The sequence below is a fragment of the Ambystoma mexicanum genome, chromosome 4q (genome assembly GCF_040938575.1).
Source record: "Ambystoma mexicanum isolate Mex_15411 chromosome 4q, UKY_AmexF1_1, whole genome shotgun sequence".
In the NCBI taxonomy this organism is placed as follows: Eukaryota; Metazoa; Chordata; class Amphibia; order Caudata; family Ambystomatidae; genus Ambystoma; species Ambystoma mexicanum.
The window spans coordinates 348,507,851-348,525,420 of record NC_090928.1 but is presented as its reverse complement, the minus strand read 5'-3'; positions in this window follow the sequence as shown (position 1 = coordinate 348,525,420).

Here is a 17,570-nt window from a genome sequence, read left to right as displayed (position 1 = left end):
AGGCAATAAAAGTATAATCCACACCACTATCAACCAACATTTAAATTTCAATACCATTGACTTTAATTAAGGTTCTGGGTTTCTTAATCTTAACCTCACAAATGGCATCAACCTCTTGTATCACTCTTGTATCACTCTCAGACCATCATATTCATCCGCAACATCATAAATATCATCCTCAATCACTGCAACATTACCACCGCAAAACCTAAAACATTTAGATAGATTACCTTTCCTGCCACAACACCTGCATTCCACAAATATCGGTGTGCCTGCTCTATCCCTTGCCATGTGGTCACTATTTCCAAATCTGTAGTATCCCTTAAAAGATCTGTAGGCTCTACGGCCACTTGCTGATTGCCTACAAAGGTTTTTAAAATCATCTCCCTCTTCCTCAAGGTCTCAAGTCAGTATATTTGTCTTTTTCTTTATTCCCCCATTCATTTTCTTTATCTCAAGCATAGGCATCTCCCATATTAGATGCTGTGTGGAACTGCTTCCACACAACATTGGTTTCAGTCTGTTCAGGACCCCCTTTGGATTGTCCATGGTGTCCGCTGCTCTTGCTTCTTTGGCCAATTCCTTTTTGCAGGTTGTGATGTGGTCAACATTCTTGGCTACCTTTGTGCCCTACCTATATAGGTCTGGATCCTTTTCTTTCCGTAACTCCTCACACATGTTGTCTTCAGCACATGTTATCATTTTATCATTAGCTGATCTCTTAGATGTTCCTCTTGACAATGTTGTTTAAATTGACACTTCATGACTAAACCTCTTAACACTGTAAGAAATGATTCAATGGTTTCTCCTTTCTTTTGTTCTGTGATGGCAAACCAGTATCTCGCTAGTATTTTGTTCTCTTTTATTTCATAATGCTTATCTAATTTCAACAAGCTTCTATCAAAAGAGCTCAAACTTGTTTCGTCTACTATTTTTGGTTCAGGGAGTCTTTTCAATACATCTTGGCCACCGTGCCCTAGGCAATAAAATAGAAGTGCGTCCTTCCTATACACCGAGGAGTTTGGACCATAGACTGCAGGAATACATATTAGGAAGTTGTCCTTCCATTCTTTCCATCTACTAGATGATTCTCTGCCCAATGCTTAACCGCCTCTCATTCTAAGCATATCATTCCAACCACAGACAAAGGTTTTTTCTGATGTCATAGCAGTGTGAGAACCCATAGGTTGTCTCACCTACTATTCCCCAGGGATCTCACTCTCAGCTGGCCAGGGAATGGCCATTGCCTTTGGATCCAGAACCTGGGTGTGGACCAGTGGATGAGGATCACCTGGGTGAGGAGTCTTCAGAGAGTGGGGGTGAGACAATCAATGGTGAGATGTGGTATTCCCCCCTTTCCCGTACCCATGACCCATCCTATTTTATCGGATACTCCAATGTCCTAATCCCCCCACCATCCATTTCTACACAAACACTGGGCCCAGGAAGAGGACAACTGAGAGTAAATAGGCTAAACCTTGCATATCTCATTGGACATGTCCCCCTAATCGGGACATGCAAAGTCAGGCACTTGACTTTAATTAGATACATCTGATACCCATTAGCTCTCCCTACACGGATAAAAGGCGTAACATATAGACACACTCTGAGCAAGGTGGAACACGAGAAGGAGGAGAACTTCCGAGGTGAAGGCAAACCTACTGGAGCAGAGCGACCGAAAGAGGGACTAGAGCAAATGTTAGAGAATCCCAGGAGATTCCTGCAGGAGGTTGTTGCCTTTGAAGAACTGTGAAAGATATACAGAGAAAGCCAAATCCTTGACAAGAAGACTGCATTGTGTTTCAAGGGCACCAGCTAAAGGATGGGTGCACCCCACTCCCCTCCACAATTGAATCAAGAGTTCAGGAACAATCCCAATAGAAATCATTCCCCTGAGAGGTATCCGAATAGATCCAATCAGGGGGGAAACAACCAATATCGATCTAGGCCACAGAGAGGATTCTAGAGAGATGGAAAGATTCCAGTGTCTCGAGGCCAAAGTGAAAATGTTAGCTGAACAAATAGGAAAGCTCTGTACAGCACAAAACCAGTCATCAAAGGAGGGGACAGAAGGCCATAGCAATGACCGGGTGGTTTCTGAAAAGTGGCTTAGTACTTATAATACCTGCAGTGCCAAGAAAACAGATTGCTCTGATGTGATTTTCCATAATGACTCTGAGATGTATGAGGATTCAAAAATAAAGATACTGGTAAATGAACATGTGACAGAAAGTGCAAATACCCTTATGAAAGAAGTTTGGTTTAACCTAGAGCTAAATCAAACATTGCAGATTTGTACAAATAAAAAAGGAAAACCTGAAATTCCAAAGGAACAAAGAGACAGATTTAAGAAAAATGACTCATGCACGGGGAATACCAGTAAACAAGGAGTAAGTGGGGATGCTATAACTCCTTCCCTGGGCAATCCGAACAATTACCAAACACAGGCAGAAAAAAGAAATACTCAAAAGGAGGGTACAGGTCAATCACCTGAAGAATTCTTTGAGCCACATATTTTTGAAGAAGTTAAAAAGGACTGGTACCGTACTAAATAATCACAAATGCACAGAGTTAGACAATGACAAATTGCCAAGTGATGTTGTTACACATGTTCAGTTAGAGGATTGTAATGTGACCTCTGATGATACCTGTATGGATGGGCAACAGGGGCCACACTCCAAAAAACCTCTGAACATGGAGAAACGAATAAAGTCTTCCACATAGAAATGGGTAAAAAGGAGGGAAAAATGTCTTCCATTTACCAATGTGCTTAGCCAAAATTGAAAAAGGCCTGAGAAAGTTGAGCCCTGAAATCAGTAAGAATTCACACTTCTTATGTGTGTTAGAGGAAGTTGAAGACAGGTATTATGCTCCCATCACTGTAGAAGAAAAATGCAATACATTTACAATGATTGACACTGGCGCACAGGCCACAATTATGTCTAAAGAATTGGTAAAGAGTAGCAATGAAGGGAGATCCCCACAGAATCAGATCACAGTGAAGGAAAATCAAGGTTGAGTACATAATTTTAATGGGGACGGGGTGCCCATTATAGGTGTCACAGAGGTTGACAAAAAGAAAGGAAAACACAGAATGAAACAAGAGGTATTGATCACATCTATTTGTGAAATTCCATTTCTGATGGGAACAGATTGCCTGAAAAGATTGTCTCCGCTCATAGATGGGGTGAATGGAGTACTGTGGTCCTTAACCAAAAAACCATTGAGACCTAAGAAACTAAAAACAGAAAACAGCAATATAAATGAATGTCACACCGTTGCCAAAACAAATGACGCAGTGGAGGTATATCTCCAGAATAGCTGTATACCTTGCGTCACTGTTATCTTGATGTGTCAAGATAAAATGCAGAGTGAAGATGAGAAACAATCTGTACAAATATATTTAGACCCAAGGAAAAAATGGCAAACTGCCATAGATGAGCACACATTACGTTTTTATTTAAAAGAGAAGACATGCAAACAGAATACTGCTCCTAAAACAGATACAGAAAAACACATCATCACTCTTGCTGAAATACACATGGAAGATGAGCAACCATGGGTTCACATTGATATAAATGACTATTCAAAAACAATAAAAGCCACTTTAGCGCTTGAGCAGGAAAGGAGCTTCATTAATGAGAAATGGTTGCAAAAAATAATGGAGAGGGAGGAGATCCTGAAATTAAGAATTAAAAACCAATATGTCTCTGGTTTAGACAGTCCAGACTTTGAAAACCGAATTGCAGGCAGATAGATGCATGATGAAGATTAGTATTGGACAAAAAAACTATTCACCATAATGTTTGGATAGTGAGTGGGACACAGAATTACTTTTACATGGGCAATGATATCATGCACAGAATGTGTATGGTGTTAGATCTCCTTAATCAGACAATATGGTCACGCCTAGGTGGGCCGGCACCTGAATTTGAAGATAAAAGAAGGGCTTATCATTATGCACAGCTGGTCCCATATGCAATTGAATTACAGCTGAGGAAGGATACTATTATCCCTGCATTCATCAAGCAGTTTGCAATAACGCTAAAGTGCAAATGTGGACAACAGATGAAGGATCCAGATGCATTTGTGTTTTGAATGAATCCATAAAACAGCAAGGCCTGGATTATGAATACATTCCATTGATAGATGTTGGTGAAGGGTCTGTAAAAATTATGGTGAATTATAAAGGGTGTCAAGATATTCATTTAGAGGAAAATTCCTCATTAGGAATGGCCATACAAAAATCACATTATACTGCAGATCTAAATGACATGGTGATTGGAAATATCCCTAAAAAGTATGTGGATGCCAGGGGTGAGTTGCCAGAATACCTGGATTCTCAGCCAAATGAATATTTAAAATTCATTCTGTGTACCCTTATGATTCAAATGAGACAGTGTGCTGTCATCAAGAGGACTGGATAACATTTAACTTAAATGAAAATGAAACAGAAAATCAGCCCATTGAAGTGGAAGCTGATATACCAAAATATTTAAAAGTGGCAGCATTACAGATATACACAGCCACACAGTTAGAAGAAAGCACAGAGATTCCTCCACTGGAAGATTTCCCAGAATTTTCAAAAATGGTAGAGGAGCAGATACTATCAGCGGATGCATGCGACAGCGATGAGGATAGAAATGAATTGAGGAAAATATTTATGGAGTTTAAAGATGTCTTTGCTAAAGATGCATATGATTGCAGTCTAACTAATTTACATATGGCCACGCTACCGGAAGGGTGTAGTTGAAACCAAGTATTTGTGCACCAGTATAGATCACCACTGGCATGTTTCAAGTCATTGGCAGAGATAATTAAAAATGTGGAGTCTCAGGGAATTATCAGGCCTATTCACAGCACATCCAACACAACTATTTTAGGTGCGTGAAAGCCTAATGGCCAATGGCGGCTATGTGCAGATTTGAGGAAATTAAATAAAAGAGTACCAGTATCCAGATGGCCACTGCCATTCATTTATCAAGGCCTGGGTCAGGTACATGGCTCAAAAGTGTTTACCACGTCAGATCTCACTTCTGGATATTGGTGCGTGCCATTGGCAGAGGAGATTCAGAATTTATTTTCATTTTCATTTGATAAGACCCAATACGCATGAGTTCCATTCGGGTATGTCAATAGTGGGAGTGAATTTGGAATATTTTTGAGAAAGGCCATGACTGATGCAGCGGAAAGAGGTACCATAGTTTATGTGGATGATGTACTGATAAAAAATGAAAGCTTGAAAAACCATTTTGATTAAATAAGACATGTTCTTGGCCAATTGCAGAAGCAAGCGCCAAAGTATCATTACAAAAAGCACAATGGTGCAAGAAAAAAGTGAATTTTCTAGGCCATGAAGTGACTGAACATGGACTAAACCCACAAAAGAAGAAAGTAGAGGCCATACAAAAACTAAAAGACCCTAAAAGGGTGAAAGGAGTAAAAAGCTTATTCGGAATGACAGGCTATAACAGGAAGTTCATTGAAAATGATGCTGAAATTACTCAACAATTGACTAAACGGTTAAAGCTGAATACATCCTGGAAATGGGAAAAAGAGCAGTCTGAGGCAGTGGCTAAATTAAAGGAATGTCTTGTAAAGGCACGATGTTTAGCATATCCCATAAAGGATAGGGATTTCTTTATAGAAATAGGTTTCTCTGAACATTGTATGTCAGCAGTGTTATCACAAAAACATGATTTGAATCACAATCGCCTATGCAAGTAAGGCTTTTTGCCAAGTTGAAGTTAAAGTCAATGAATGTGAAATGGCTCTTTTGACCACTGTGTGGGCGCTACAGCATTTCCACCCCATTGTTCAGGGAGAAAAGGTGATTATTGAGACAAATCATCAACCTTTGCAGTTTTTAGAGAGTAAAAGAATTAGGTCAGGTAACATAGCACAGTCCAGAATCACTTCATGGATGCTGGCATTGCAGGGTTTTACTGTAGAAGTGAGATATGGCCAGAATAAAAAGATCCCAGTTGCTCAAGGTTTGGCAGATCTACATGACTGTGCAGCTGAACATGTATCAAACGAAGTAGAAGTGGAATCTAGTTTACAGGAATTTGGGCAATCACCACACAAAGCTTTTGATGAAAAAACATGCAAGGATTTGCCGACTGAATATGTTGAAAGTTGTGCTTTTCACATTGAAAATAACAATAATAAACAATTAGTGTCAGGAAAAGGAAATGTCTGGTTGAAATGTGAAGACATCCCCAGTATAGGGATGAGAATTGTAGCTAGGAGCAGTCAAGTAGGGGAATTGGCAGCCATTTATAAAGCAATTGCTACTGCAGTTGATAATACATTTAGTGAAATTGTCCTGGTGATGAATTCTGGTTATGCACGGAATAGCTTTGTGGAATATTTACCTGGCTGGAAAGCAAGAGGCATGATTACATACAACAAGAAGACCCTTAAACATGGAAAAATGATACAAGCCATAGACACATTGGTGTCAGAGAATGATTTGACAATATACTGGAGAAAGTTTTGTGGACATTTAAAAACTCCAGGAGAGGATAAGGAGGGGAATGATAAGGCAGATCACCTAGCTAGAGTTGGGGCTGTGATGGTAGAGTTACTACCTATTGAACATTTACTTGGTGAAATACATATTGATGCAGTTACATGCTCTAAAGCGCCAAAAGAGGTGGATCAACCAGTAGTACAATGGAGTTACGATACACCAGATCAAGATCTGATTAAGGCACAAAAGGATGATCCAATTTTGGGAATATATTATAATCATTTGATAGACCCTGAACAAAACCCTTTAACAGAAAATGATTGTGTGGGAAAAGAAGAGTTGAGTGTGCTATTAAAGAATAAGAAACTAATTAAACTACAGGATGGGCTCATGATTAGACAGTCCATAACAGGACAAATACAGTGGGTGGTGCACCTTTCATTCAGAGGGCTAATGCTACACAATGCACATGATGCAATAACTGCAGGCCACAGAGGTTCACAAAAAACATCGAAGATACTGAAAGATTATGCTTACTGGCCACATATGTCCGAAGATGTGGAATTATATACTAGAGGATGTCTAGTGTGTGCCCAATTTAAACCTGCTTCGCCAATGCATAGAGCCCCATTAATGAAAAGAGGCTTAACTCTTCCATGGTCAGATTTGCAAATAGACTATGTAGGGCCAGTAAAGAGGTCGAGCAGGGGGAACCGGTATATTTTGAGTGTGGTCTGTTTGATGTCAAAATGGATAGTTTATTCCTGCACCAGATTGTAGTGCGCAAACAGCAGCTACATTACTGGTGAATCATATATTTTCAAGATTTGGGTTACCACAAAGAATAGAATCAGACAGAGGAAGTCATTTCAAAAGCGCTCTAATGAGTAAGGTATGGCAAATACTGGGAGTGAAAAGAAAATTACACATTGCATATAGGCCCGCTTCTTGTGGGGAAGTTGAACGCTGTAATAGGTCCATTGTGGATATATTAATGAAGTTTGGAGCAGAGGCAGGTACCAGCTGGGATTTACGTTTACCTTTGGTTTTGATGGCAATCAGATCAACTCCTGCCAAAGCAACAGGTATTAGCCCCCATGAAGCATTGACAGGTAGGAAAATGGTATTGCCCCAACACCTGCTATACAGAACTCATGAACAGACACTTGTAAGCACATCTACAGTTCATGAATACATGGATGAGCTGAGGAAACATTTACAACATGCATTTGCTTTTTTGCAGCGGAATCTAGAAAAGGCTAGTGACAGTGCAAAGTCATATTATGATAAAAAGACATCAGTGAAAGAGTATTGTGTGGGGGATCAGGTGTATAAATTTCATTTTGAAAAAGGTAAACAGAAAAATTCTAAATTTCTGGCAGCCTGGCAGGGGCCATTTCGAATTATAGATAAGATTTCTCCCGTGGTGTACAAAATCTTGAAAACTGAAGATGAAACAGTAACAGAACAGTTTGTTCACGTAAATCAAATTAAACCCTGGGACCCCAAACATGAAGTAAAGAAGCGTGAGCGTGTAGAAACAGATAAAGCCTGTTAAATACATGAAGGAAGATACATGAGTCTATTCATTGGGTAGTGACAGAGAAATAAAAATGGAAGTGATTGTTGTAATAGAATAGATGTGAACAAAAAGACTATATGTGATGATCATTAAAAGAGGGTTGAAACTGGTTTTATTTTTACAAAGTTGAAATATGTTGAATGATCAATGATGCTTTATGTATATTTGTTTTTTCTCTAACATGTGCTTAGTTTCAGAAGGTGAAAATAAAAGGGCGGCAGGTCTTGCAAAAGCACATGGATATTTATTTTTTTGGTAAACGGGTGAAATTAGTACTGTGCTATATACTTAATTTGTTTTTTTTTCTATTTGATTTAGAATACTAACAAATCTTTGGTCGGAGGTCACAGGACCGGAGGACACAGGAGGATGAAATGGAGTCCACGTGGACGGATTCCGGAAAAGCCCGGGGGGGGGGCAAGACCAAATCTACAAAACAAGTAGCATTGATGATGACGCCAATGATATGGCTGATTGTTATGATAATCGGAGGGAATTTAAAAACTTTGGAAGTACAGGTTGTCATTGAGCCCAGACCAGCATCTGGTATTGTGGTAGAAGAAGCACCAGGATTCATCATGAGTGATAGAAGGATGATTTTCCAGAACATTTATATACCCTTGAATCCTGATACTCTGACGGAAAAACATTTTAATAATACTGGAATTAAGGCTGAGCAGACTAAAGAGTGGCTAGAACGAAGGAAGGAGGACGCCAAGCAGTTGATAAGAGATATGTTGGTGCAATTAGAGAAAACATTTGTGAATTCAGCAGACATAAAGAAAAGGAGAGGAAAAAGAGGAGCAGTAATGCTTGCGGTCTCAGTGGTGATGTCTATAGTTGGAGCCATAATAGGTTCCATGATGTCAACAGCCACTGCCATTTCAGTAGTGATGCTGAGTACTAAAGCACAACAACTGAGTATCGACTTGGAAATGAAACAAAAAAACTTTAGATGGAATTAGGGGGGGATTGGATGAACAAATAAGGTTTATAAATGAAACTGCAATCGTATTGAATGAACAAGCGGATGTAATTCAACGGACAACCAAGTTAATTATTAAGCATGACCGAACATTAAATGAGATCCTGAATATGATGAATCCTGTTGATAGACTGTTGACGAATTACATGAGTGAAGTTCAAACTGCAATTTCACAATTGATTCGAGGACATATACCATTGTATTTCATTTCACAAGCTATTATTCATCAAATGATAGAAAGGTTGACCAGGAGGGAGATTGATGTGGTACAAGTGAAAATTGCATTTGAAATGGATAATGCAATGCCCTTATATGTGGATTTGGAAAGGTTGGAAATAGGGTTTTTATTATGCATCCCATACATAGCTCCTGAACTCATTTATCAAACTAAGTGGGTACACAATGTGGGATTTTGGCAGGAAGACAAGTTTATCAAGATCAAGACTCCAGAAGTACTGGCATTTCAGTCATGGGAGCCTGAGGTTTACTTGATCCCAAATTTGGGAACCTGTGTAAAATTTAAAGAACAAAATTACATGTGTCCGAGTAAACCGTTTATTCCTGATGCTACAGGCACTATTTATGGTTTGAAATCTGACCCAAGTATATCAGGAGGATGTGAAGTAGTTATTAGCAATATGGGGGTGAAGAGTTGGCACAAGCTAAAATGGTCAAAGGTAAATGGTTGGTCAGCACCTGTATGAAGAATCTGACAATAATACATTTAAATCATGGAACATTTGTTGTCAAACAGGTGAAATATAATGTATTTTACTTACAGGTTCCAAAGGACACAATTGTTTCGAATTGGAGGTTTAACATTGTTTCATATTACAAATGATATTTGGGAAAGCCAAGTAGAAAATATTTAATTTTTTCAAAGAGATGCATGATATGATATGATATGGCGGAGTGAGCTGCAGAGTGAGGTTGCAGACTGTGGCAGACCCTGACCCTGAGTCTTTCTGCAGTGACTACCATTTTCCCAGCTTTCCTGAACTTTACCTGAGCCTTCAAATACTCACTCCAGCCGCGGAGCGGCCGCAGAGTGAGCTGCAGAGTGAGGTTGCAGACTGTGGCAGACCCTGACCCTGAGTCTTTCTGCAGTGACTACCATTTTCCCAGCTTTCCTGAATTTACCTGAGCCTTCAAATACTCACTCCAGCCGCGGAGCGGCCGCGGAGTGAGCTGCAGAGTGAGGTTGCAGACTGTGGCAGACCCTGACCCTGAGTCTTTCTGCAGTGACTACCATTTTCCCAGCTTTCCTGAACTTTACCTGAGCCTTCAAATACTCACTCCAGCCGCCGAGCGGCCGCGGAGTGAGCTGCAGAGTGAGGTTGCAGACTGTGGCAGACCCTGACCCTGAGTCTTTCTGCAGTGACTACCATTTTCCCAGCTTTCCTGAACTTTACCTGAGCCTTCAAATACTCACTCCAGCCGTGGAGCGGCCGCGGAGTGAGCTGCAGAGTGAGGTTGCAGACTGTGGCAGACCCTGACCCTGAGTCTTTCTGCAGTGACTACCATTTTCCCAGCTTTCCTGAACTTTACCTGAGCCTTCAAGTACTCACTCCAGCCGCGGAGCGGCCGCGGAGTGAGCTGCAGAGTGAGGTTGCAGACTGTGGCAGACCCTGACCCTGAGTCTTTCTGCAGTGACTACCATTTTCCCAGCTTTCCTGAACTTTACCTGAGCCTTCAAATACTCACTCCAGCCGCGGAGCGGCCACGGAGTGAGCTGCAGAGTGAGGTTGCACACTGTGGCAGACCGTGGTACGACCGCGGTCGCCAACAAAAGAACTGTCATCATGGACTCACAGCATCGCGAAACCGATGGTTTGGTCCTCACATCGGAACATTCGAAAGAAGAAACACAAACAGTAAAAGAAGGCGCAGGAGCGAACTTGCAGCCAACATCGCTGCCATTACCTTCACGAAGTGGGCTTCAAGAGGATACAGGTACGACGCCCCTTTCCTTCCCCTCAGTGGAAGCCATAGACGATGCAAAATGTTTCCGCGTGCCTGCTTTCCTTTTACCCCCTTCCTTTCCTCCTTTGTCATCTTCCTTCCCAACCCTTCCTCTCCCCTCCTTCCCGTCCCCTCCTTTCCATCTCACCTGTCCGCTTGTTGGCTCAGAGGCTGAAGTCCCTCGACGGGTACTTCGACCGCCGAAGGAAACTCCAGCAGGAAAAACGATCACCAGGAGACGCGGTGAAAAGCCACAGGCGCCCAAGCGGGTGCCGAAACGGACTATTTCCTCAGACCAGCCCGAGCTCGCAACGGACTTTCATCCGAAAACCGCGAGGCTCTCAACGAACATCCACAATGAATCCATCTCCGAGGCTGAAACGGACCCTGCGTCAGTACCGTTAACGGGGCCACAGAGTGAGCCTCGCGAAACAGAGACCCGGTCCACGCCTCTTTCCGAGTTGGCTGGTTCGATTCTCCAGTCTGTGAGCAGCTTCCTCACTGGGGAGGGGCCTCAGTTCACATCTGAGTGGCCCGACCACGAAAACGCTGTCGGGTGTGCGTTAACCTCAGAGAAACAGGCTGGATCTACTGACCAGGTCGAAAACTCTCCAGTAAGGGATATACAGACGACCACAATTACTGAAGGTGTGGCACCTCACCACACAAGTTCCATTAAAGATGCTCAAGATGAACCGACACACGTAACGGAGGATCAAGCAAAAACTACCTGTGCGGCTCAAGTTCACTATGTGCTATTGTCAGAGGACAGGGGGAGTATCACAGAGAAGGTTTCTATAACACCAATTGCCTCAAATGGAAACAACGGAGAGCCAAAGAAACGTAGAAGTTTCTACCGAAACCCAGCAGTATACGATTCAGCCCTCTGCAAGCACAAAGACAACATCGAATCTGCGGTCGAACCCGGCACCTCTAGGGAAAACCTAACCGCCTCCGAAGCCGCTGGTATGCATACGGCAAAGTCACCCAAAAAAAAACAAGGAAAGCAATATGAGGATCATTACAACTCACTCCCAACAATGACCACAAAAACTCTTCGACACAACCACAACAAGGTGAGAAGAAGACTGACCTCTAGACATAGGGTCCCCCCAAAAAAGAAAATGGGCCCTAAGACTGGTCCCCCTAAGCCCGTCACAGTGGCAGCCCTGAACGATTTCTTTAGGAAAAAGACGGAGAGCTGTTCAAGTTTCCAGAAGGAGCTGTCGGACGGCGAAATTTTGGAGAGCCAGGGTGAGTATCAGGGATTAGTGACTGGCCTGCTGTAGTGACCGCTGTGTCTGTAATGTCCTCCTCCTCACTTGATAAGAAAGGTTCCCCCTGAGTGCCGTCCTCCTCCTCACCTGATGCTGAAGAGTAGTGGGTTCTCCTTCGACTTGGTTTCTCCCTTAGAAACTTCTTCTTTGAGAGCAGATACGGTCTGCCTCGAAAAGAAGCCACCGTGAATCTTAACAGAGAAAACTCACGATGACCCCCTCCCGCGGCAGCCAGTTGTTATTGGGGGAAAAAGCCTCCGAGGCCCAAAAAACCCCCACCAGATGAAGGAAGACTCCTGAAGGTTCGTAGAAGCGTGGATTACTTGAAGCAGGATCCAGGGATATCGGCTCCAGGCATAAGCGATGGATCACAAGAAGGAAATGCCGCAGCGTGAATGGGCGCCACAGAGGAGAGAACACACGGGAAACTTACAGGAGAAACGGCCAGCGGGGGGCAGCCCCAGTGGAGGTTGGAAGCGAGGGAAAAAGGGGGTAAGCAAGCGAGAGAGAGAGAGCAGGAATGGGGGTGGAAGAAACGCTAAGAGGAAATAACGCTACTGAGCGCTCGCAACGAACGGGAAAGCAAGTTGCAACGCACCGACCCGCCGAGATTCGAATGGTGAAATACTCGGCGGGCGGCCATGTTGGAGAAACACTAGACCGCGCCGTACGTTGAAACAAAAAACGTGACGGAACCGTCTAATGGCGACGGAACTTCCACTTTCGCCACACCCTCCAAGCGCCAATGGTCGTGACAGTGAGACAGAGGCAGAGCTATCATCCTTGGGTTGTCTCGCAGAAAAACTTAATACATCTCCGGAACCCTCAAAGACCACCGCACTCATGACACAGGCAATCGTCGCACCGCCACTCAAATGGCACTATTTAAACAAACCTACTTCGACGATTGAAAACGTTCAACTTCAGGAAGGGACAAGTGAAAAGAACAATCTAGAATTATTCCTTGTTGAACCAAGAATCGAAACTGACCATACTGCAGCTGGGGGCTTGAAACAAAAGCCTAGTTCCAGTCCGCATGAAATTATTTCCGAACCATGTTATCAAGCTTTAGAATTACGAAATGAAGAACTGAGAAGGGAGGAGAGTCCCGGGTCTCAAGAACTCTTGGTGCGATCGTCAACGACACGAAATATCGCGCAACTAAACGATTCTGGACAAATCACTTCTCAGAAAGACACAGGAAACAAATCACCAATAACTTTATCGCTGACCCACACTCCGATTCCTATGCGGAAATTCAGCGGAACCCAACAGCTTTCTCCGCTAAATCCTGCTCAGCACAAGCTGGAACTAACAACTATAACGTCTACAGTATCGATTGCAATGGCCCCATTCACCAAGTTGTATGAAAACATCAACGACACGCTTCGTGACCAGGTGTCAATGCTGGCCTTATTGCAAGCTAAATTACATGACTTGGTAGGCTACATTATGGTGGCGCAAGGTCCAGATATCAACAGAAAAAGCAGCAGGATAAGGCCGGGTGAACCTAGCCCCAGTGACCAACAGATAGAACCACGATCACCAGACGATGAGCGCTCAATCCGACGGTCGCAACAAAATAACGTTGCACTGACCGCCCTACCTGACACCATTCAGGAGGATGCCAAACCGTCACTGCAACAGGATGAAGACCTTGACATCCATATTAGTAAACAAGGGACTGAACCCCTAGATGCCATTATTGCTATACTTGAGGAGGAAGAAGATCACCCACAGTCAACTGACTTCGAGGCCAGAGAAGAGGTGTAGAAACAAGCAACTAATCCCTTCTCTTACATAAAGAACGCTAAAGAAGCACAAAGACCAAAAAAAGGCCTTGCTGCAAACCCTAAGAACTTTACATACGGCATATTTACCCAGCAAAATTCGATTCTTAAGCGAAACATCAAGTGGAATGAGAACAACCCACAAGAAACATCGGGCCCTCAAGCCCAGACGAGGCAGACGAAGGTTGCTGTCAGGGAAAAAGGGCCACTTATAAAACCTACGGAGACAGCAAGCTCACATCAAAATCAAGTGAGAGAAAAACGAAACCACAACTCAAAAGATAACGCTCCTCTCTTTGTCGTCGAGGAGCAATCAGACTGGAGTATTCTGACAGTGGATGAGACTGGGTATGAAAACAACCCAAAGAAACAATCAAAGAGAAAAGCAACTAAAGGGATTCCAGATTCACCCAAAAATGAACCGCCATACAAAGTTCAAATACATGAACTTTCTGTTTCGCCGACAAAACCCCTTGAGACAACTCAAAGACGTCAAAAAGTGGACTATGTGGACACCGTAAACCCAAAACCACGAGCTCTCGAGGAAAAGAGATCAGATCTAGAGCGTAGAGTAAGCTCAAATATATGGAAGAGGAATGTGCACGTGCACTCACCTGTCCTCTCTCGGACTCAGGGTGGAAAAGAAAATCAGAAAATGACTTCAAAGTCGCGTAACGAAACAGGAAAAAAAAACACGGATTCATATCTGCAATACATCTCCGAGGTGAACAAGAAGAGACAAGAAGAGGCCAGATCGGAACCAGATCGCGATCGGAAAAAGGAATCAAAGCCAATCGTGAGTGCTTACACGCTAAGATTGAAAAAAATCAATTCAAAGAAGAACGACTTGACGATGAACAGAACCACCATCATCAAAATTCTAACCCAAATTCCAAGCTTGAAACACTTTGAAAATAAAGACCTTTGGATGGTGGAACCAAGTACGTCTGGCAGAACAGACTACTCCTACATACACCTCAATTCCGAAGCCATCAAGCTCCATTTAATGAGAGAATCCGGTAACCTGGCGTCAGCGGGTTTTGAACTATCAGAAATTAGGCGATTGAGCAAGCAAGAGGATGCAACAAAATGAACTGAAAGAGGCCCAAGTAATCAAATGGATACTTCAAAGACGACAAAGAGCAACCACACTCGTTATATCAGCAGGATGCCCCATGCTGGTCCTTCAAAGACCACAAAATTAATAAACAGATCTGGAACCTCTAACCCGAATCAGGGGGAACGAGAAAGACCTGAGAAAACTCTCTTGTCTGACCGTAATCGAGAACAGAACCCTGTCCAGAACAAAAGGTTACAGCAAACCTTTCAAAACGATCGAACTTCAAGCAACCACGGAACACCAGGAACAAACATAACCGAACTGTGGACGTGGCACAAAGCTGATTCCAATGTCAGGCATAAGCATTAGCAACGACCTCCGGAAAAGAAGACCCAGCCTCAGATCTGTCAGGATAAGGAAAATCCGAAGTCAACATCCGCGCTGAACCTGTTAAAACTAGGCTGCTGGAACACGAGGGGCTTTACACACCTCACAAAGAAAACCGATGTCAACCTGGGCAAATTTGACGTTCTGTGTTTACAGGAAACCTGGCTGACTAACAAACCCCAGTTGGACGGGTATGAATTAATCTTCACTAGCGCAAAGAAAGGAGAAACTGGACGACCTTCAGCCGGACTAATAACTGCGATTAGAGCAGGAGTGGGCATGGAGATAACTGAAGTCTTCTCGACACCGTACTGGATCCAGGCCGTGCTACTCGCAAGAAAACCCTGTCCTACCGATCGAAAAAGTAGTCCAGTGCTCTTAATAAACGTGTACTGGAATCCTGAGACAACAACGAATGAAGACTTCACTAACGAACTACAAAATGCCATGGAAAAAGCCCAGAAAACAAGAATCGATCACAGCACAATCATAAGTGGTGACTTCAACGCCATATGTGACGGGATCGGAAACCGTGCAAATCAAAAATCTCCAGCACGGGAGAGGGGGAAACTCCTGGACAAGATAATGTCTGACAGGGACATGTACAATCTTCACTGGCAGCGTTCAGAAGCAAACCTGTCGATCCCGTCATGGCAAAGATGCAACCAAAATGGGACGATAGACCACATATTTGTTTCTAGAGACATTCTGCCAGAGATCCACTCCTTCGCTATTAGACCGACAACCTTCAGTGACCATAATCTCTTAATTGTAGAAGGCTGGGCATCCGGAACGCAAACGACTGCGTGTCCTCTTCGACTAGAGACAGCGGAGAAAGGAAAGCGAGTAAAGATCTCCGAAAAAGGATTGTTAGAATTAGAAACACAATACACACGTTTAAGACACAAGAGCACGACAAATGCAAAAAGGAGCGGAATCGATCTGGATTATACACCTCTACTAACCAGATACCTTATGGCAACAACAAAAACATCCACCCAAAAGAAAGACCATCCACATTCCTACAGCAAAGATCTGGTGGAGAAAAGGAAGGAGCACAGAAGGTTAAAAAGACTATACCAAAAAGTACCATCCTCTGAAAACTTGGCAATTTGGACAAAGGAATGGGCGACTATAGAAGCTGGCTGCTACACTACCGCCATAAACTGTACCTGAATGACTCACAACACATGCTGTCCGCTATTTGTGGAAACAAGCCAAAGGAATTCTGGAACCTGATCAAGGGTACACAAAGTAACACCAACGACAAGATCCAAAATAACGTGGGTGAGGTCCGCTGGATTAACCACTTCTCAAACATATTTGCTCCAATCATGGATGAAAAAATAGATAAACCTCAAAGTAAAGAATGTCGCAAATCCGATACTCCATGGAACATCCCCAATGACAAAGAGTCTATTTTAAACAAACTCAAGAAACTGAACAACTCAAGGGCCCCGGGTCCCGATGGTATCAGCAATCTGGAACTCAAAAAACATCCTGAGCTATGGGCCAACATCATGAGTAAGCTTTTTTCAAATTGCAATCAGATCAAGGAAATTCCACCTACCTGGAAAAAAGCAAACATTGTGCCTATTTTTAAAAGAGGTGCAACCGTTGACCCAAACCAGTATAGGCCCATTGCCCTTCTAGATGTCATGGGGAAAGTTTTTGCGTCTCTTGTATTGGACGCCTTCCAAAACTGGTCACGTATAACAAACACAATGGACCCTTTTCAGAATGGTTTCATTAGAAACTCAGGAACAACCACCAACATCTTGCTCATGAGTGCCCTGAAAGCAAAAGTTCTACAAGGTGGCCAAACGATCTACGTTGCTTTTATTGACCTGGTACAAGCCTTCGACCAGGTCAATAGGCAGCGCCTCTGGGCAAAATTGGAAGCTAAAGGATGTCCGGACTCAATCCTAAACCCAATAAAGGCCTTACATCAAGAGACCTCCATCAGAGTCCGCCTTAGCGCGGATGGCCGCTTGTCTGAGGAGATAGGCACAGCGAGAGGAGTCAAGCAAGGCTGCCCTTTAGCGCCTTCTC